This window comes from Phoenix dactylifera, unplaced genomic scaffold (assembly GCF_009389715.1).
Source record: "Phoenix dactylifera cultivar Barhee BC4 unplaced genomic scaffold, palm_55x_up_171113_PBpolish2nd_filt_p 000452F, whole genome shotgun sequence".
Lineage (NCBI taxonomy): Eukaryota > Viridiplantae > Streptophyta > Magnoliopsida > Arecales > Arecaceae > Phoenix > Phoenix dactylifera.
This window is the reverse complement of record NW_024067883.1, coordinates 1-22,500: the sequence shown is the minus strand read 5'-3', so window position 1 is coordinate 22,500 and position 22,500 is coordinate 1. Positions and strand designations below refer to the sequence as shown.

Below are 22,500 nucleotides of genomic sequence, written 5' to 3'. Positions count from 1 at the left end.
TGGTGTTTTTTGAGATGATGTAGATATGGCATCTTTATATCTTGCTAACAATTAATATATTCAAAATAGTGAGCTTTGTATAATAATCTTGGGAGTGCCAGTTGGTTTAATTGGTAAATATCATTGGAGATTGACACCAACGCCCCGGGTTCATATCTCATTTACACGACTATACCTGGGTGTTTTCTCAAAAAAATATTGTATACTATTCCGTATAAAACTATCTAGCACAACTCTTGTAGGATCTGTACCGAGTGTCTAGTATTTTCTGAAAAGATAAGTTACTGAGAGAAGTACTGTGGGAGTTGGATAAAATGCAACAGGGGTAATTTACCCAAAGGGAAGAACAGGCAAGAATACAATTCCACAAACTCACCTTCTGTGTGCAACCATATGGGCTGTAAGGCTGGGACAAAATCAAGTTGGCTTGGTTAAAATGAGCAGCCCATGGCAAAGAACAATAGCTAATTGAAAGAAAAAAATGAAATCCAAGATGGAACCAATTGCGATCCTTATGGTTTACTTTCCTTCTTTTGCATCGAGATTTACTGATTTTTTTTGTTTGGTTTAGTTTAATGCTTGGAGTCTCTTCCATTGTCTCGCATACACAAGGCTGCATGCACACTTGGGCTAACTTTGGGCACCCTTTGCGTCCCTTATAACTGGAGAATTAACAACTCTCTCGATCACTAAGCACTTAGCTCGAATGGTAATTCCAACTGCTTAGCAGGTCCCGTGAGAGGAAATTATTACAACCTTTTGGATTAATTCTTTATCTCCTTAGCTTGTTCTTGTTCAGATTTTTTCATTTTTTGGTGAAATGTACCTTTCTTGGATGTTGGGTTTAACTCCACCACAGAGAGGGAGAGAGCTCTAAAAATAAAATGGAAAAGCTATACTCTTTCCTTGCACTGAATGCCACTTGTTGGATCCTTCTTGCCATGCGCATCAAGTACATACGTAATGTTTTTTTGTTTTTTTAATGATAAAATGAGAGTTTTATTTCAAGCCATGCTGAATGCAAGACTAAGCTATTGTTGGCCACACTTTCACTTGCATCAAATGCAACAAACTATACCAAACTTTGTTGCACCGCGTGAATTTGATGCTTGTTGAACAAAAGCCATTTATCTTGTTTTTTATGTGGAATATTTTGCACGAAGTCAAGTCTCTATTTTGTTGCCATGTGCAAACGTTAACCTCTTATGCAAACCATAAGCCTCTATTTTGCCGCTACGTTTCACGTTCCAAACCTGTCGTCTCAGCAGGGCGGCCTAATATATTTCAAAGCCTAAGGTGAACTTTTAAAAAATTTTTTATATATATAAAAAATGATGAAAAAGTAAATATGATAGCAATGCAGCAGCAAAATAAATTCTGATACATATTAAGACTTAAAAGGTCACTAGCAATGCATATCAACAAAGCAGATATCCAACAGCAAGCTAGTTTCGATTATTAATTGATATTTGAAAGTATAAGAAAATCTCCTATTCCTGATTTTATACAAAATGAAATATATACATCAAATAACTCTTAAGGGTTGGGTTGGGCCGGCCCTGATTGATATGAATTCTGTCCAAAATCCCAATATAGACCAGAATGAAGCATGCATAGACGACTCTCAAGGTGAAAGTACACAACCCACTCACACGAAAACCATCAACTTAATAAAGCTCATGTTCACAGCGCGCGCGCGCGAAAAAAAAAAAAAAAAAAAAAAAAAAAAAAAAAAAAACCCAACCCTAACAGGTTTGTTTTTATTTCTTGGGTGCCCCCAGCCTCTGTTTTTCTCAAGATAAATTTTGATGGTAGTGTGGTGTTAGATGGGCGGTTAGGAGGTGTTGGATTTGTGATCAAAGACCACCGCGGCAGTCTGGTCGTAGCAGAGGGTCGTCGCATTTCAGGTTTTGTTAGCCTAGATGCACAAATATAATTGATAAATTTAATATTTCTAATATTCAAAAACAGTAAATAAGAAGAATAAACTAGCAAAACTTGACAATATAATAATAAAATAAAGAAAAAGAGGCGGGGTCTGCTAGCACAGATCTCCTAGAGATACGACGACCCAATACAGAACCACGTCATCCCCGTCAGTGCACCTCCAGGGAAGAAAGAAGAGCACGTTCACGCTTGCAAATACCTCAAAAAAAACTTAGAAAAATTATGAGGAGAAGAAAATTTTTCTTTATTTCTTTTCTTCCCAATGATCCCTAGAACCTTTTTTATCTAGACTTTTGGAATAGGGAGAAGAGAAAATTTTGATTGTAGTTTGAAATGATCCCTAGAGCCCTTTATATAGGCTCAGGCACGTCAAAAGAAGAAGATTCCCTTCCCGCGGATTGATGATGTGTCTTTTTGTGCTCATTTGATTCTTCGGCTTATTCCATCTTGGCCGTTCATGCTTCCTTCTTCGATAGGCCTTTCCATGCTTGCTCTTGCGCTGGATGCATGACACTTGTCATGGTTTGCTTTCTTTGGAAATTTTTTCATATTTGCTCCTACGCTGGATGCATGACACTTGTCATGGTTTGTTTTCTTTAGGAATTTTCCATGTTTGCTCCCTTGCTTGTGCACGAATACTTGCCACTTGGCCGTTAACCAATTTGGTTTTCAAATTTTTAAAATATTTGATTTAATTCAACAGGTTTTACCGTAGTTGAGGCAAAGCTTTGAGCAGCTTGGGAAGGTATATCATATGCGAGGCGGATGCTCGGTGCCGAGCGGATGTATATCGAGAGAGACTCATCCCGTTATTCGTGAGACACGCAGGCTGGTGGTGGAAATGGGCAAGCACCAGGTAGTACATGCTTTTCGGAAGGCGAACAAGGCTGCAGATTAGGTCGCCTTCTATATTGCACGACATTTCGGGGAGTTCTTGTGGACGTCCACAGTAGAGCTTCCGCCCTTATTGTACTCCTTACTTTCTTCTGGCTTGACATGATGTACTCGTGTTAGAGTTATATGAATTGTCATTTTTTTTTAAAAAAAAAAATCTAACAGGATGGAGCAAAACTAGAGAGAAGCACATAAAAATATTGAAAGAGCAGAAAAAGATCAGAAGCGATGACTCACTAATATCCATCCCTAAGCCCACCAAACTTCTCCTGTCCTGCAGTATCCCAGCAGTAGAACTGGACCCTTCCACAGTTGGTGTGGCAATCCAAGGGATGGACTTCGACACCAATGGTAGCTGCTAAAGAAGCCAAGAACTCGATCATTTTTTTAAATAAAAGGAAAGTAATCAATATTAAAAAAAGAGAACATATATTTCTTGGTACATCAGACACCTACGTTCATATTTCTTCTCAAATTCCCCCATGAGATGTCTCTTGACGAAGGTAGTCTTCCCCGCAGCAGATCACAGAACTTCTTAAAAATCAGTTCTCTTTCGTCCGATCAATCAACCAAAAAATATGGATCAAGAAGGCAAGAAAGAACTTAATCGCCTAAAACTATGGATCAGTGTAGGAAGAAGAAAGAAAATTATAAAAAACAAAAAAAAGGAAAGAAAGAAAGAGAAAAGGAAAGAGTAAAGAAATAAAGAAAGGGTCACCTGTCCCGCCGTCCCTAACGATCACGAGCTTGAAGCTAGGGTAATCCACCGTCTGTTGGTTCGGAAACGCCTACAACACACATGAAGGAATTGAAAACACATGAAGAACAAGAAGAAGAGAGCAGATATCGGTAGCAAAAACCCCAAGAAATCCATGGGATCAGAGATGGTACGCACGCAACATAGGAATTAAATCCCTCAAAGTAACCGTCAAAATGAGAGAGAAATAAATCCCTAAAACCTAGAAAAGAACGAATGATGCAAAAGAGAAGAAAGCGGAAGAGATAATAGAAGAAAAATACCATCTTGCCTCGACGGATTCCAAAGAGGGTGGATGGGGGTTCCTCCTCTCTCGGCGTCGCCAGTTCGGCGCTGGGAAAAGAGATTTGGAGCGAGCGGCAGGAGGTGAAAGGGCAGTACCAAGGGTTCAGGGGTAGTCTGCCGCCGGCTGAGCGAGAATGCCGAGAAGAGAAGCAATGGGGAAGACGGGGTCACGGGAAGTGCCTGTTTGCCGCTTTGGGAGCAGCTGCTGCCTGCGAAGGAAGAACAGTGCTACTGTGATGGGATTTGGGACCAAGGTGGCAAGGACAAGGAATAGCCGAATAGGACCGATAGCCATAGGTTATGCCAGCCTTACCCAAAGGAAGAAATTTTTTTTTTTTTAATGGTAAAAACAACAATCCATACAGCTCTAAGCTGGGTATATTCTGCCAGATTAGAAAAAAAATAAAAAGTACAAAAAGAGAGAAAGCTCTACTGTGGATATCTATAGAAATTCTCCGAAATGCCGCACAACATAGGAGGCGACCCAGTCTGCTATCCTGCTCGCCTCTGTGCTGCCTAATACTTATCCAGCTCCGTAATCAGCCTGCGAGTCTCATGAATAAATGGATGACCATCTTCATACCTGTCCGCACCCCGTATCCAATCAATCACCATACATGAGTCCTCCTCGATGTACATCCGCTCGGCACCGAGCACCCGCTTCGCATATGATATACCCTTTCAGGCTGCCCGAAACTCTGCCCCAACTACGGTGAGTCCTGGCATGCAGCGACCCCCTGCTGCGACCAATCTATCGCAGTGGTCTCTAATCACAAATCCAACACCTTCAGACCTCCCATCCACCACACTGCCGTCAAAGTTCTTTCGGCTGTTCCTGGAGACCTGGCTGCAATGGAATTGGGACTTCTTTCCCACATCTTGTCATCTTGAAGGCTGAAGCAATTTCCCACAGGCCCCAGGCCACAGCGAAGTAGCGAAGCTGTGAAGGAAGTAACCCGTAGTGGCGTAGCTTTCATTGTAGCTCTACAGATTGTGGTGGGCCTTTTTTTGGACTGGGGTCCTAAACAACTACCTCAGTGGCCTATGGGTTAGGCCGGCCCTGCATCTGGGTCAACCACATAACACGGTCACATCAACTCTAGAATAATACTCTAGAGATCATGCAAAGCCTAAAATAAACAAATTTCAAATAATTCTAAAAATTTAATCAATAATTAATAGCCAATTAATCTAACTAAATAAATCCATTATAATCAAATAACTAACTTGTTCAATTCATGAAATTTTTAAATGTTCATCGATATTTGAAAAAACTAACTAATAACTCTGATACTCGAACTCCACGTGCAATCCATTCAAAATAAACATCTTGTGATTTTGGAAAAAAAATGCAACAGATGGACATATATTAGCTTTTCGGCCCAATAAATTCTCCATGCACATACACCAGCTTGAATATGGAGAACATTTTTTAGCAAATACAAAGCAGATAAAAATTAGTATAATGCTATAATGGTTATAACCATGCTGTGGAGTGATTGATTATAACCCTATTTGATTTTGATGAGCTCAAAGCATTTGAGTATATCTTATGTTTACTAATGAATTCAATCTAGTGTTTCAGTGAAATTTTTGTAAATTTATGGTTAAGTGTCTCTAGATTTGGTTCAAGACATTTTGGATAAGTTAAGAAGTCAATTTGAACCAAAGTCTGAGACTCGAGTCGACTCCGAGAGATTACGAGTCGACTCCAAGCGTATCAGAAGCACTGGCACAGGCTCGAGTCGACTCCTGTACATTACGAGTCGACTCCGACTGAGAACAGACAGACGAACAAAAAGATCCAACTCAAAACCTGTCAACGAGTCGACTCCTGAAGAACGCGAGTCGACTCCGATACTGCCGAGTCGACTCCAAGATAGTACGAGTCGACTCTAGGGAGTTACAGACAGAAAGACAGAGAAGTTATTTTGGACCCTGAGAGCCGAGTCGACTCCTGAGGAACTCGAGTCGACTCCGATGGTTGGCAGGTCGACTCCAAAGGAAGCGAGAGTCGACTCCCAGTGTGATACAAGGCAAAAGTCAGAGAGCAACTTTCGGACACTGAGAGCCGAGTCGACTCCCACAAAGTCCGAGTCGACTCCAAGACAGCACGACCCCAAAAAGACAGAAGACAGTATTTTCGTCTCTGAGAGGCGAGTCGACTCCAAGATAGTTCGAGTCGACTCCAAGACAGCGCTACCCCAAAAAGACAGAAGACTGTTTTTCGGATACTGAGAGCCGAGTCGACTCCGAAACAGTTTGAGTCGACTCCAGGACGGCACGAGTCAAAAGACAGAAGATCGGGAGTTCGGACTCTGAGCGCCGAGTCGACTCCCAGAATTTCCGAGTCGACTCAAGTGAGCAAAGTTGAAGAATACATCTATGGATTTCTTGGAATGAGTCGACTCCAAAAGTGCCAGGTCAGCTCCAGACTTTGGGGAGTCGACTCTGGGTTAAGTCGAGTCGACTCCCAGTCGAGACAGCACTTTAATTCAAATCTGGAACAGTTGCCGAGCCGTCTCGAGAAAAGCACGAGTCGACTCCTGCAGCAGCCGAGTCAACTCCAGATCGCGCGAGTCGACTCCGATCCCAACGGAAACATTGTCAGGATGTGCAGAATGTGCAGAACGGCTAGAAGATTGTGTCTAACGGCTAGTTTCCGTGGAGAATGGCTTAAATAGCCACAGAGAACTGTAGCAAGGTAGAGAAGTGACATTCCATTCAAAAAAAACAAAGAATCTTCACCTACCAAAGGATTTCAAAGGAAAAGAAGGAAGAGGGGCATTAAACTCCATCCAACCAACTCTTCCCAGCATTAAAGAAGTCTCCTTCAGTCATCAAGTCTTCGAGACACTCAAGAGGAGACCCCGAGTTCGAGAAGCCCTCCTCTACATCTTCATAAATTTGTTTGAGGGCTCTTAACTTCTCTCTTGTTTATATCACTGAATATCTGCTTGTTAAGAAGCTTTATTTTTCTGTTAGCTTTTGTTCAAACCATTTGTTCCTTACTTGATTCAATCAGGGGATTGAATCAAGGGTGTAAAAGTTTGTTGGTGAGCCTAGGTTGAAACCAACGGTGTAAGGGTTTGATTGTGATCCCGGAAAAACAATCGGATGGTTCTAGTCGGTGAGCCTGAAAAAACCGACCGAGTTCGTTGTGATCTCGTAAAACAACAAGTTAGGTTGTGAGCTTGTAAAACAACCGGCTGTAATCCAAGGGGTTATAGTGAATTCCCAAGTGAGGCTTGGGGAGTGGACGTAGGAGCGAGGGTTAGCTCCGAACCACTATAAATTTTCTTGCGTTTGTGATTGCTTTGTTGCCTCTTACTTTCATTTCATTCACTGCACATAGCATCTAATTAATCCACTTACAAAAAGTATTAATTAGTTATTCACAAACCTTTTAATTGCAATAATTATTTTAAAACCCAATTTACCCCCCCTCTTGGGTTGTCTATCTGGGCAACAAGTGGTATCAGAGCCGGAACTCTTTTACCAAAAGAGTAAAAGATCAAAATGACAACCCCATTTGGATCTTCTCATATTGAGGGCCAGTCCACCCATAGACCTCCATTCTTTAATGGATCCGACTACTCATATTGGAAGGCTAGGATGAGAATATTTATCCAAGCACAAGACTATGAGATATGGACCACCATACTTAATGGACCATACATCCCATCAATTTTTGTAGAGGGTGTTACTATACCCAAACTTGAAAAGGATTGGGATGACAATGATATAAGGAAAGCACAACTAAATGCCAAAGCAATGAATGTGCTTTATTGTGCTTTAGATAGAAATGAATTCAATAGAGTCTCTACTTGCAATTCTGCAAAAGAGATTTGGGATAGACTTGAAGTGACCCACGAGGGCACAAATCAAGTAAAAGAGTCTAAAATAAATATATTAGTTCATAAGTATGAATTATTTAAGATGGATTCCAATGAAACAATCACTTGCATGTTTACTAGATTTACTGACATTGTCAATGGCCTAAAAAGCCTTGGCAAAAATTATACTAACAGTGACCTTGTCAGAAAGATTCTTCGTTGTTTGCCAAGGTCATAGGAAGCCAAGGTAACGGCAATCCAAGAAGCCAAGGACTTAAACAAGCTGCCACTCGAGGAGCTACTTGGATCCCTCATGACGCATGAGCTAACAATGAAACAATACATTGAAGAAGAGTCCTCTCACAAGAAAAAGGTAATAGCCCTCAAATCTGTTTCTACTAACAAAGATTTATCTTGCAGCAGCAGCAGTGAAGAGGAAGACAATGAGGGTGAGGATGATGAGGCTTTTCTTGTAAGAAAATTTCGTAGATTCATCAACCGGAAGAAGTCCTTTCATCAAAGGAGAGGCCCCTCAAGTTCCTATCACAAGGATAAAGGTAAGAAAAGGAAAAGTGAGGGAATCGGATGCTACGAATGTAAGAAGCCGGGACACTTCCGAGCAGAATGTCCTTTGCTCAAGAAGGCCAGCAAGTACAAGAAAAAGAAGGTCCTCGTCTCCACCCTATCGGACTCCGATACATCATCATCATCATCGAATGAGGAACAAGAAGAAAAGGCCAACCTATGTTTTATGGCAAACGAAAATGAGGTAATATCTGAAACACATTTAGATTTTACCTTTGATGAATTATATGATGCGTTTAATGAATTAATGGATGAATATAAGTCAATAAGCCTTAAGAATAAAGAGCTAAAACTAACCAATCAATCTCACCTCCATAAATATGATAAATTAGTTAAGGATAAGGATTTTATCACTAAAGAAAATTTAGAACTTAAAACAAGCAAGCAAATGTTAATTCAAAAAACTAATACCTTAACTAAAGATAACGAAAAACTAACCAAGAAAATTTCTGAATTTAAAAAGGATAAACAAACTTTTAGAGATAATTTCACAAAAGACTTAAATGCACTAAAAACAGAAAAACAAAAGTTGGCACTAGAACTTGAAAAGTACAAACCTTTTGTAGAAAAGTTTACATATAGCTCTGAAAAATTGGAAATGATACTTAATAGTCAACGAGCTGTGTTCAATAGAGCTGGTTTAGGGTATAAACCTAAAAATAAGCAAAAGCTCCTTAGTAATTTCTTTGTAAAAGCAGAAGAAAGCAAAACTAAGAAAATAACCTGTTTTTGCTGTGGAACAACAGGACATAAAGCTAATGTGTGTGATTATAGAAAAGAAAAAACTAAAAAAAAAATAAAAAAGGTTTGGGTTCCAAAAGGAACCAACATTACTAACCATGAAGGACCCAAAAAAACTTGGGTACCTAAAATTGTATGATTTGCTTGTGTAGGAGTGTCTTGCAGCCAAGGTCGACAAAAACTGTTGGTACTTGGATAGTGGCTGCTCAAGACACATGATGGGTGACAAAGACCAATTCTTCACCCTTGAGCTTAAGAAGGGAGGTGCTGTAACATTTGGAGACAATAATCAAGGTCACATCATTGGTATAGGTAAAGTACAAATCACCCCTTCAACCTTTATTGATAATGTTCGATATGTTGATAGTCTTAAGCATAACCTACTTAGCATTAGTCAGTTGTGTGATAGAGGTTTTGATGTCTTGTTCAAACCATCTTTATGCATCATAACCAACTCAATTGACAACAGTTTAGTTTTTAAAGGAATAAGACGTGGTAATGTGTATGTAGTAGACCTTGAGGATCTTGCCAAACATAACCCCTGTTTAGTTGTTAATAAAACTAAGGATAATGATGCAAGTTGGTTATGGCACCGTAAGTTAGGTCATGCAAGTATGGATACAATATCAAAACTAGTGAAAAGAGATTCCGTGATAGGTTTGCCAAAACTAAAATTTGAGAAAAATAAAATCGGTGAAGCTTGTCAATATGGCAAACAATCAAAGAACTCCTTTAAATCCATAAATTATGTCTCTACCTCTAGACCTCTAGAACTACTACACATGGATCTATTTGGACCAACTAGAACCACAAGTCTAGGTGGAAACAAATATGGTCTTGTTATAGTAGATGATTTTTCTAAATATACTTGGGTCATGTTTTTAGCTCATAAAGATCAAGCATTTTCAGTATTTAAGAAATTTCATAAGAAAGTAACTAATGCTAGAGATGCTTCAGTCATAGCTATTAGAAGTGACCATGGAACGAAATTTGAAAATCATCTATTTGATGAATTTTGTGGTATAAAGGGGATAACTCATAATTTTTCTGCACCTAGGACACCACAACAAAATGGAGTTGTGGAAAGAAAGAATAGAACCTTAGAGGAAATGGCTAGGACCATGTTATGTGAAAGTAACCTCCCTAAGTATTTTTGGGGAGAAGCCATTAATACCTCATGTCATATATTAAATAGAGTTTTATTGAGACCTATTATAAAGAAAACACCTTATGAACTTTAGAAAAATAGAAAGCCCAAAGTAAACTATTTTCATGTTTTTGGATGTAGGTGTTTCGTTCATAATAATGGGAAGGATAACCTAGGTAAATTTGATTCTAAATCTGATGAGGGTATATTTTTGGGATATTCTACAACAAGTAAAGCCTATAGTGTTTTTAATAGAAGAACCCTTGTTATTGAAGAGTCTATACATGTTGTTTTTGATGATACTAGTGATATTTCTTCTAGCAAGAGAGTTGATCTTGATGATGATGCTGAAATTCTTGAAGAAAAGATTGATGAGATGACATTACAAGAAGATGAACAAAAACTAATTGGAAATGCATCATCAAGCCAAGAGGCAATTATGGATCATGGGCTGACTAAGGCTTGGAGGTATGCTCATGGGCATCCTAAGGAATTAATTTTAGATGATCCATCTCAACCTGTTAGGACTAGAGCATCTCTTAGAAACTTGAATAATCATCTAGCTTTTGTCTCACATTTTGAACCTAAACACATAGAAGAAGCTGAAAAGGATGTAAATTGGATAAATGCAATGCAAGAAGAACTAAACCAATTTACTAGAAACAAGGTATGGAACCTTGTTGAACGACACTCTGAATATTCAATAATAGGTACCAAATGGATATATAAAAATAAACTTGATGAAAATGGAATTGTAATAAGGAACAAGGCTAGACTAGTAGCAAAGGGCTATAATCAAGAAGAAGGTATAGACTTTGATGAAATCTTTGCTCCTATAGCTAGACTTGAGGCAATTAGATTGTTACTAGCATTTGCATGCTCTAAAGATTTCAAATTATTTCAAATGAATGTAAAAAGTGCATTTTTGAATGGGTACATTAATGAGGAGGTGTATGTAGAACAACCTCCTGGTTTTGAAAATCATCAATACCCCAATCATGTGTATAAATTAAACAAAGCACTTTATAGTTTGAAACAAGCACCTAGAGCATGGTATGAAAGACTTAGCAAATTTCTACTAGATCATGAGTTCTCTAGGGAAAATGTAGATACAACACTGTTTTTAAAGAAGAAAAACAAAGAAATGTTAGTAGTGCAGATTTATGTTGATGATATTATTTTCGGTGCTACTAACAATCGCCTCTGCGAAGAATTTGCTGACTTGATGCAGAGTGAATTTGAAATGAGCATGATGGGAGAGCTGAACTATTTCCTCGGGCTCTAAATCAAATAATCTGAAGAAGGGATCTTTATCAATCAAGCTAAATACATTAAGGAGATGCTTAAGAAGTTTGATATGGAAGGAAACAAGTCAATCAGCACACCCATGAGCTCATCATGCAAACTAGACCAAGATGAATCAGGTAAATCAGTAGATCAAAGGATGTATAGAGGTATGATAGGATCTTTATTATATCTCACTGCAAGTAGACCTGATATCATGTTTAGTATATGCATGTGTGCTAGATATCAATCTAATCCTAAGAAATCACATTTAATTGCAGTTAAGAGAATCTTTAAATACCTAATAGGAACAAAAAATATAGGTTTATGGTATTCTAAAGAATCTAGCCTGAACTTAATAGGGTATACAGATTCAGATTTTGCTGGTTGTAAACTTGATAGAAAAAGCACCAGCGGGTCATGTCAATTCTTAGGAGAAAATCTAATGTCATGGTTTAGCAAGAAACAAAACTCGGTTGCATTATCTACTGCTGAAGCCGAATATGTTGCTGTCGGAAGTTGTTGTGCTCAAATCATGTGGATCAAACAACAACTTGAAGATTATGGAATTAAACAAGATAAAATTTCCATTAATTGTGACGATACTAGTGCTATTAACTTAACTAAGAATCCAATTCAGCACTCAAGAACCAAACACATTGAAATAAGACATCACTTCATAAGAGATCATGTACTGAATGGTGATGTTACACTTCAATTTATTTGCACTGATGGTCAACTAGCTGACATCTTCACAAAACCCTTGAGTGAAGAGCGATTTTGTGTGCTTAGGAGAGGATTAGGAGTGATTGATCCATCCTAGTGATGTTCTCTTCTAGTTCATTGTTTTTGATGATTAGCTTGTGTTAAATATAGAGTTTCTCATCTATGATTGTCAAATCAGATCATAAACTTAGTGATTATCCCTTGTTTGGCACGAAAATAACATGATTTTTGGGTGCGTGCCAGAGTTCGAGTCGACTCGGATACATTTTAGAGTCGGCTCATGGAGGAGTCGACTCGCACATAGATAGGAATCGACTCGAGGTCGATGGTAGCATAGGGGGAGTCGACTCGCGCATATTTTGGAGTCGACTCGAGGTCGAGTCAACTCGCAACTTACTGGAGTCGACTCGAGATCGGAAATCCGGTGTTTTAACCCTAATCGAAGCGTTCAACCGACACTTTTATTCACCGCCTCCACTGTTCAAAAAACCCTAGAGTCGTCTCCGACCTCGTCTCCGACCGTGTCTAGGGCTTTTCCGTCGAGTTTCTTCCGATTCCTCGTATCCTTTCCCCCTCTCTAGGTCTAGGATGCCTCGGAAAGTAGTTGTCCCGAGCCGAAAGAGGCCCCAACCTGCGAGCGGCACCGAGCGACGGTCAAAGGCTCGGAATGAACCCGTGAGGCCACAACCTCCGGTTCCTTCCCCGCCGAGGCCGGTTCCCTCGCGTCCGTGCGCCGGGAAGGCGGTCTCCACCGGGAGGTTTGTCAACTTCGACTATCTCTCCCGGAAAGGCTTCACAATAGGGGATAGGTTAAGGGCCCAAGGGTTAGAGATGTTTTGCTCCCTAGATCTCCCTACATACCCGGGGCTAGTTAGGGAGTTTTACGGGACAGTAGCCAGGGTTCATGGTGGGATACAGAGAACCGTAGCGGGTGTCCCTTTATTTATTTCAGAGGATTTTATTGCCCAAATCCTTCATCTTCCCCAAGTAGGGGTGTTTCCCACTCACCCGGCCGATAGGACTGAGGCCCTTACGGCCATATTAGGGAGTCCACCCCAGTCCCCACTAGATGAGGTGTCCGCTAGTTAGCTTTCAGTTGAAATGCGGCTCCTCCTGAGTATTATATCTAGGACCCTCTTTCTCAAGACCGGCCGCTTTGACTTTGTATTCGAGAGGGACCTAGCCCTAATGTACTATATTCTCCAAGATACCCCAATTAACTTTCCTAAGCTGATCTACAAATACCTATGTGAGCCACTAGACAAACCTAGGCTCACCCTTCCATATGGGATGTTGTATACCCTAATTTTTAGGGAGTCCGAGGTCCCCATTACTGAGGGGGAACACTCTCGCGCACTGCGATACACAGATCGCATGGGTGAGGGAACCCTTCACAGGATGGGATTTGATAAGGTTGAGGGAGTCTGGGTCAGGAAATCATCCTCTTCCACACCTACTACTCGACACTCCCCCAGCCCTGATCATGATTCTGACTTTCCCACCTATCCCTCCACCTCAGCACCATCCACTTCAGCCGGACCCTCCTCTTCAGCACCTCCTACTCAGCCACTAGAGGTCCGAATCTCTCCTGAGCAGCTTCGGGAGCTGCGGCAGGAGATCGTGCGGGATCTTTGGGACGACCTACTGAGGGAGCTCCGAGGTCCAGCCACTGCCCCCTCTTCTGCATTGGTTCCCTCAATGTCAGCCATGACCGAGATGACGGCTCATCTGAGGGAAGAGATTTACAATGTCAGAAGCCTTATACAAGCCCAGTTCTCAAATATGAGTGATGTCACAAGCAACACAAGAAAGATGCGAGATGACATCCGACACGACTTGGGCAGCCAGAGTCAGGGGGCCGAGCGTTTGGCGAATGTATTGATCTCCAAGTTGGATACCCTTCAGGAGAGTCTGACTGAGCTCTCCTCGATCCACAGTAGGGCCACCTCGGAGATCATCACGCAGCTAGGGAACGTCACAGATGGGGTCAGTCTACTTATGGAACACTCAAGACTGAGCAAGGGAGCCACATCCTCCTCAAAGAAGCCCTAGCTTGCTTTTTCATTTTGACATGTACTTACTGCCTTACTCTTTGTATCTACAAGTGTACCTACATATACAATCAATACAATGAGTAGACAATTTTCTTCAATACTGTGCAAATTTAATCTCTAATTGCTTGTGTGATGTGCTTTCTTCCTTTTTGCTATGATGACAAAAAGGGGGAGAAAATATATTGAATAGACATGTAAAGGGAATCAATGAAAATCAATAAAAAGCAAACTTTTAAAACACACAATAATTTGCTCTTAGTGGATTCGATACCTCGAGGCTCATTATCTCTCTGTTGGGGCTCCTAATGGAGTAATCTTCAGAATCTATTCAAGGAATATTCGGAGATTAGTTGAATCATACTCAAGAACAAATTGGCAGATTTTTCCTCTAAAAATCGAAAATTTAAGTTCAAAAGCTTCAATACACTAAAAAAAATTTCAGAGAATCAAAACAAAGTTGAATGCATGTGTTGAGGGGGAGAATCTGAATTTTTAAGAAAGCAAACTCATTAAATATATAAGCCAAACAATTGATTGCATGACATGAAGGCTTATATAATTCCAAATGAAAGGGGGAGCTTTAACTTTAAAATTTACTGTTTCACACCTTTCAGTTTTGGATAAATTAAAATAACTAGACACTTGAATTCATTTTAAAATTTTACTATAAATCTCCTTGTTTGTTGAGCAATTCACTTTACATATACTCAATATTTTGTCATCATCAAAAAGGGAGAGATTGTGGAGTGATTGATTATAACCCTATTTGATTTTGATGAGCTCAAAGCATTTGAGTATATCTTATGTTTACTAATGAATTCAATCTAGTGTTTCAGTGAAATTCTTGTAAATTTATGGTTAAGTGTCTCTAGATTTGGTTCAAGACATTTTGGATAAGTTAAGAAGTTAATTTGAACCAAAGTCTGAGACTCGAGTCGACTTCGGAAGATTACGAGTCGACTCCAAGCGTATCAGAAGCACTGGCACAGGCTCGAGTCGACTCCTGTACATTACAAGTCGACTCCGACTGAGAACAGACAGACGAACAGAAAGATCCAATTCAAAACCTGTCAACGAGTCGACTCCTGAAGAACGCGAGTCGATTCCGATACTGCCGAGTCGACTCCAGGGTAGTACGAGTCGACTCCAGGGAGTTACAGACAGAAAGACAGAGAAGTTATTTTGGACCCTGAGAGCCGAGTCGACTCCTGAGGAACTCGAGTCGACTCCGATGGTTGGCAGGTCGACTCCAAAGGAAGCGAGAGTCGACTCCCAGTGTGATACAAGGCAAAAGTCAGAGAGCAACTTTCGGACACTAAGAGCCGAGTCGACTCCCGCAAAGTCCGAGTCGACTCCAAGACAGCGCGACCCCAAAAAGACAGAAGACAATATTTTCGTCTCTGAGAGGCGAGTCGACTCCAAGACAGTTCGAGTACCAAGACTGCGCTACCCCAAAAAGACAGAAGACTATTTTTCGGATACTGAGAGCCGAGTCGACTCCGAAACAGTTCGAGTCGACTCCAGGACGGCACGAGTCAAAAGACAGAAGATCGGGAGTTCGGACTCTAAGCGCCGAGTCGACTCCCAGAATTTTCGAGTCGACTCAAGTGAGCAAAGTTGAAGAATACATCTATGGATTCCTTGGAATGAGTCGACTCCAAAAGTGCCAGGTCAGCTCCAGACTTTGGGGAGTCGACTCTGGGTTAAGTCGAGTCGACTCCCAGTCGAGACAGCACTTTAATTCAAATCCGGAACAGTTGCCGAGCCATCTCCAAAAAAGCACGAGTCGACTCCTGCAGTAGCCGAGTCGACTCCTGCAGCAGCTGAGTCGACTCCGATCCCAACGGAAATATTGTCAGGATGTACAGAATGTGCAGAACGGCTAGGAGATTGTGTCTAACGGCTAGTTTCCGTGGGGAATGGCTTAAATAGCCATAGAGAACTGTAGCAAGGTAGAGAAGTGACATTCCATTCAAAAGAAAACAAAGAATCTTCACCTACCAAAGGATTTCAAAGGAAAAGAAGGAAGAGGGGCATTAAACTCCATCCAACCAACTCTTTCCAGCATTAAAGAAGTCTCCTTCAGTCATCAAGTCTTCGAGACACTCAAAAGGAGACCCCGAGTTCGAGAAGCCCTCCTCTACATCTTCATAAATTTGTTTGAGGGCTCTTAACTTCTCTCTTGTTTATATCACTGAATATCTGCTTGTTAAGAAGCTTTATTTTTCTGTTAGCTTTTGTTCAAACCATTTGTTCCTTACTTGATTCAATCAGGGGATTGAATCAAGGGTGTAAAGGTTTGTTGGTGAGCCTAGGTTGAAACCAACGGTGTAAGGGTTTGATTGTGATCCCGGAAAAACAATCGGATGGTTCTAGTCGGTGAGCCTGGGAAAACCGACCGAGTTCGTTGTGATCTCGTAAAACAACAAGTTAGGTTGTGAGCTTATAAAACAACCGGCTGTAATCCATGGGGTTATAGTGAATTCCCAAGTGAGGCTTGGGGAGTGGACGTAGGAGCGAGGGTTAGCTCCGAACCACTATAAATTTCCTTGTGTTTGTGATTGCTTTGTTGTCTCTTACTTTCATTTCATTCACTGCACATAGCATCTAATTAATCCACTTACAAAAAGTATTAATTAGTTATTCACAAACCTTTTAATTCCAATAATTATTTTAAAACCCAATTCACCCCCCTCTTGGGTTGTCTATCTGGGCAACACGTGCCATCATATATTTCAAGTTTAATCATATAGGAACTTCATTACATATATCACCATAAATAGAAGTCTCGAGATACATATCACATATCACCAAATCAGCAACTCTATTCAACATCAATTCAATAGAATTACTTATCATTAACCGATTAACACAACTCATATCCTGACAACATTATTATTCCGGGCACTAGACTAGTCCTGCCCATGCTCTAGCCTGTGATAGGCCAAAACACATACTACATTTCCTGCCATGGCCAATAACCATAATATTGCATCTCAACCGCAGCTGATATCACATATATCATGTTTCACACTGGTCAGATAGTCTAGTTACTCCTCTTGTTTCCGATTTCATAGTTATGAAAAATTCAATTTACTTATAGTTAAGCATAATTTATCATCTTGATTTGATTCCGGCATTGGACTAATCCAGCTAAGCTCCAACTTATGCCAAGCCAAACACATACCATGCTTCAGCCCATGGCCGACAATCATAATATCACAACTTAAACCCACAATTGACATACCATGTTTCACACATAGCTGGCTAATACAAATGCCCTTCCTTTTTTCTACTCTTACAATTATATAAAATTCAATTTAATTATGTCTCAACTATGATTAACCTACAATTCATTATTTGGAATTGATTTTTCGGTATTGGACTAGTTACAACCACGCTCCAGCTCATGATAGGCCAACATAATGCTGCACCTCAGTCCAAAACTGATCCATCACATACACCACATTTTTTTCCATGACCAACTAGTCCAGATGCCTCCCATACCCCATCTTATAATTACGTCAATATCATGATTTTCCTTAATTTATGTACACTCTACATGATTTCTATAACAAATCACTAGTTAATAGGTTTTATGCAAGGTAGACGAAGTAAAATCACCTTATCAAATCATCAGCACATAATACACATACCAACATATGTAGAATACTCGCAATCATATAAATGACAACATGAATTATTTATTTCAATCATGAATATATAATACATCTACTTACAAATTTTTCATAATCATATAGATTATTGTGTTTAAGATATTCTTATCTCCACCAATGATAGACTCAAATATAGCAAACACTGATCTACTCCTCGATTTATGAACTCAAGGGCAAAGTATTCTGCTCAGCACTTTCTTGCTTACAGAGCTAGATCTCATTATTAGAATAGTCATAACCACCCATAAATTATGGTAGATGATCATAATAAGGTTAGCCCGAACCTTCTCCTAGAGTTGTATAATTTTGATCCAAGGACCTTCCTAAGGCTGCATAACGCCATCTCGTAACTCTCCTAGAGCCACATAATGCCATTCTGTAACCATCCTAAGATTTTTTTTAGTTTGCAATATCAGCTTGAAGCTTCTAGTCGACCAATGCTAGTTTGAGACCCCTCCAAGGGTAGCGAATTCACAAAGTACCTAGACCCATCATTGGCCTACTAAAACATGTAGGGAGACAAAGATAGAAGGGCAGAGAGAAAAAGAGTGAAGAGATAGAAAGAGGAAGAATAATAAAATAGGGGAGACCCTGTTCACACCCCTCCAGCATCTCGCCGCCTCAAATCAAGCGGCAATAACAGTTAGAAGACCGAAAACAGAAGGAAAGAAGGATTAGCAACCTCACCTTGTTGCCGACGAAATCTCATGGCCCAAACGACGGCAAATCCTCCACGAAAAGCTCAAAAATCCAACTCTAATCAAGGGCTTTAAGGTGGATGTTTCAGAGGAGGGAAGGGGTTTCTCTTTTTATAGCCAAAATTTGGTGCTTAAGGAATGGAAAATGGAGTCCTAAACCACTCCGCAGGTTGGAATCGGGGAAGAAGATGGACTCCTTCCAAGAGTACTCTTCCTCCTATGTCCCGTGAGATGCAATTATTTTTTTATCCTATAGTGCGCCAAAATTCATGCAGCTCTTTTGGGCCTGCCCAAGATCTTGGGCCGGTCAAGGACCGGCCCTTACACTAGTTCTAACATCTTTCTTTGAACTGAAAAATATTCAGGACGCGATCGAGAAATCATTTCAAGCACCAATGAGAGAAATAGGGTCTTAAGAAATTCTGAGAAAGCGCCAACGGCTAGTATCCCGCCGTTGACAGGTTACCGATGTTCACAACGGCTAGTATCCCGCCGGAGCACCTCTCGGCGGTGTGCTAGGCGACGGGGTCTCCCCGGTGTTGTGGGAGGCCAGCCACCTAAGGTCTTCGGGCGGCGGGGCGAGCGACACGAACTGCTCGGCTCTGAGAAAGCGGCCCTGAAACGAGGCCGGCGCAGTGGACCAGGGGCACTGAGAAACCGGAGAACCCCTCGGTGGTGTGCTAGGCGACGGGGGTTCTCTGGTGTTGCGGGAGGCCGACCACCCAAGGTCTTCGGGCGGCGGGGCGAGCGACACGAACACCTCGGCGCTCCCTGGGCCACTCCTACTCACTTTCTTCTTCCTTGCAGGGCTCCCGATGGATCCGAAGGGGAAGCAACCGGCGGGGACGGCAACGGAGGGACCTGCGAGAGGAAAAGGTAAGGGCCCTGACGCTTGGACGAGGCCGGGGCCGTGGGTGACTCAGTGGCCCACGGCCGCGGAGGTGGAGCGGCTGAGCCGCTGTTTCCCGGAGGTGTTGACTCCTCCGGAGGAACCGATTGCGGCGGCCCGGCTCGAGTGGGAAGGGCGGGCGGCGGTGGCCCGTAGTTTCGGCCGCCGCGTCCCAGCCGAGTGGGTGGCGAAGGATGTCGCCGCCCGCTCAAAGTTGAAGGAGGTGGTGGCCGTCCCGCTTGCGGACGGCTACCTAGCCCTGAGGTTCCGGTTGACGGAGGACCGGGACCAGGTGTTGAGCGACGGCCCGTGGGTGGTGGCCAGGCAACTGCTCGCCATGACCCATGGGTTCCGGACTTCGAACCCAGGGAGGAGGCTGTGCAGACGGCTACCGTGTGGCTCCGCTTGCCCCGTCTGCCGCCGGAATACTGGTCGACGTCGACCATTTTTCATATAGCCGCTCGGGTGGGCCGGCCGGTCGCCGTGGACAGCGTCACAAAGCAACGTCAGGCGATGGGATTCGCCCGGGTGAAGGTGGTGGTCGACACCACCAAGCCTCTGTTACCTGGAGTGCTGATCCAGGGGAAGACGAAAGTGCGATGGCAGCCTTTCGTCTTCGAAAGTGTCCCGGCCCTGTGCTCCCGGTGCGGGCGAATGGGTCACCAGGCAGCGACTTGCCGCTTTCCGGCGACCCCTTGCGCTACTGGGGCTTCGGGTTCGTCCCCGGCGGAGGCGAACCCGGGGGGTGGGCCTGCTCAACCGTCTTCGGGCGGTGGGGAGGAGGCACAGGGACCGATCTATGGTCCCTGGATGGTGGCGTCACGGCAGAGACTCCATCGGGAGACTCTGCCGCCGCGGCCGGGGAAGATGAGCGAGCCGCACTCGGGGCCCGGGTCGTCTTCGACTCGGCCGCCGCCCCCGGTGGCACGCCCAACCACGCCAGTGTCCCCGGCGGACACCGACGGCTGGCAAAAGCCAGCGAAGGTGGCACGCCGCCGGTCTCCGCTCGCCGTTGGGGGGATGGGCACCCGGCGCTCTCCTTCGGCCCCCTCCAAGCCGATTCGGTCGACGATCTCCTGGCCAAGTCGGGGGACCCGGGGTTGAGTCTGTGTCTCGTCGAAGGCCCGAGTCGGGCCGATCCGGCGCCCCAGCCGGGCGGTTGCGGCCCGAGTCCAAACCCAGAAGCGGCCGAGGCTGCTGGCGGGCCTTGGCCCAGCTGGGGAATCTCGGCAGGGGACCCAACTGGCCCTCACCGTCGTGGGCCGGGGCCAACAGCACGGGCCAGCCCAGCGCAGCTGGGCCCATAGGGCCGGGTGCCGGGGCCGGGGCCGTGGGCCGGTGGGGGCGGCCCAGGATGGGGCCCGTGAGCTCGGCGCGGCTGACGCCGTTGGCGCGCCGCGCGCCATTGGCGCGTCTAGACCCAGGGACGCACCGGGCGCTGAGACCGCGCCCGGTGTTGTGGTCGCGGGGGCCCAGGTTCCGCTGGGCCCGCGCGAAGTTGCGCGCGGCCAGCAGGCCGCGCGGTCTGCTGTGGAGCCGCGGGTGGGGGGCCTTCCGGCCCAACCCGCGGTTGTCTCCTTGGGCCAAGCTGTTGCTGGCCCAAAGGCCCAGCCAGCTTCGGGCCCGGAGAGTTGTGCCGTACTCGCGGTGCAGGGCCTGGGCGATGAATCTGCTGGGCCATTTTGGTATAGCCCTCCCTCTCGAGGAGAGCACGGTGGCCATGCCCCCCTGAGTGAGGTACAACCATGGGATGTGCAGGGTGGTACTGGCCCCGATGGAGTCTTCCGGTTTGGCCCTCTGCCCCTAGTCGCGGGTGAGCAGGGGGAAGCCTCCTCTAGTGGGAGTGGGGCCAGGGATCACCCTTTTCCGGAGGGGTGTCAGGTCGCGCCACCGAGACCAGGAGAGGGTACGGACCACACGACTACTGTGCAGCGTATCAGGGCGGCAGTCATGCAGACCACATCTGACGAGCAGGGGGTGGGCCTAGGCATTGTACTTGAGGCTGGGCCCGCGTACCAGGGGGAGGATGGGTCTGAGGCCGACTATGTGGACTGTGATCCATGAGGGTCCTAGCTTGGAATTGTAGGGGGGCAGCCAAGCCGTCCTTCATGTCCTCCTTCAAACGGTTAGTGCAAGTTCACTGCCCAGAGATCTGCGTCCTTAGTGAGACCCGGCTATCTGGTGAGGGGCTTGCACGTCTGAGACGACGTCTGGGGAGGGACTGGGAGACATACGCAGTCGAGTCCCAGGGGTTGTCAGGAGGTATCTTGCTCCTATGGAGGCGTGGGGTGGTGACCTTTGATGTCTTCCATAACTGCTCTCAACAGGTAGTTATGGTTGTATCGGCACCTGATGCTCCTCCGTGGGTTTTGTGTGGGGTGTATGCGAGCACGAATTATAGGGTCAGGAGAGTCCTCTGGCAGGAGATTACCAGTCTCACTGCCCAGGGTGTCTCGACAGTTGTAGTTGGTGACTTCAATTGCATCCTGAGTTCGGGTGACAAGAGGGGCGGGGCAGCCTTCACGGATAGAGTGGACAGGAGGGAGTTCCGCGATTTTGTGTCACGTACGGGCCTGGTGGACTTAGGTTACTCAGGTCCTCAGTTTACTTGGTGCAATAATCAGCTTGGCAGTGCTAGGGTTTGGGAGCGTCTGGACAGGGCCTTTGCGTCCCCAGACTGGTTTCTTCTCTTTCCTACCTGCAGGGTTACTCACTTACCTCGGATCGCCTCGGACCACTGCCCCCTGCTGATTTCTACATCATTGGGACCCAGGCATTACAGCACCTTCCACTTTGAGAAGGTTTGGCTATCGTACCCCCCAGTCCTGGGATATTGTACGTGATGCATGGTGCCTCCCGGTGCGTGGAGATGCTATGCACCGGGTGTCGCGCAAACTAGAGTTGGCCAAGAGGCATCTCCGGCGATGGAACCGCGAGGTTGTGGGCGATATCTTCTGGAGAGTGGAGGGGGTTGAGACCG

At 44.2% G+C, this 22,500-nt stretch overlaps 1 protein-coding gene across 2 annotated transcripts in view; it reads right to left on the bottom strand.

The window, feature by feature from the left end:
• The window catches only part of LOC103698342 (ABC transporter G family member 1-like), a 12,558-nt gene extending 8,456 nt beyond the window's left edge, over nucleotides 1-4,102 (bottom strand). Inside the window, exons 1-4 of one of the 2 annotated variants that reach the window (XM_039118951.1) lie at nucleotides 3,862-4,102; nucleotides 3,560-3,629; nucleotides 3,298-3,391; nucleotides 3,079-3,196 (exon numbers count right to left, since the gene is read on the bottom strand). The gene's annotated coding sequence lies outside the window, so the exon portion shown is untranslated. Of the gene's footprint in view, nucleotides 1-3,078; nucleotides 3,200-3,297; nucleotides 3,475-3,559; nucleotides 3,630-3,861 lie in introns of those variants that run through there. The other variant, XM_039118952.1, reaches the window with a different exon arrangement.
• Nucleotides 4,103-22,500: the final 18,398 nt, after the last annotated feature.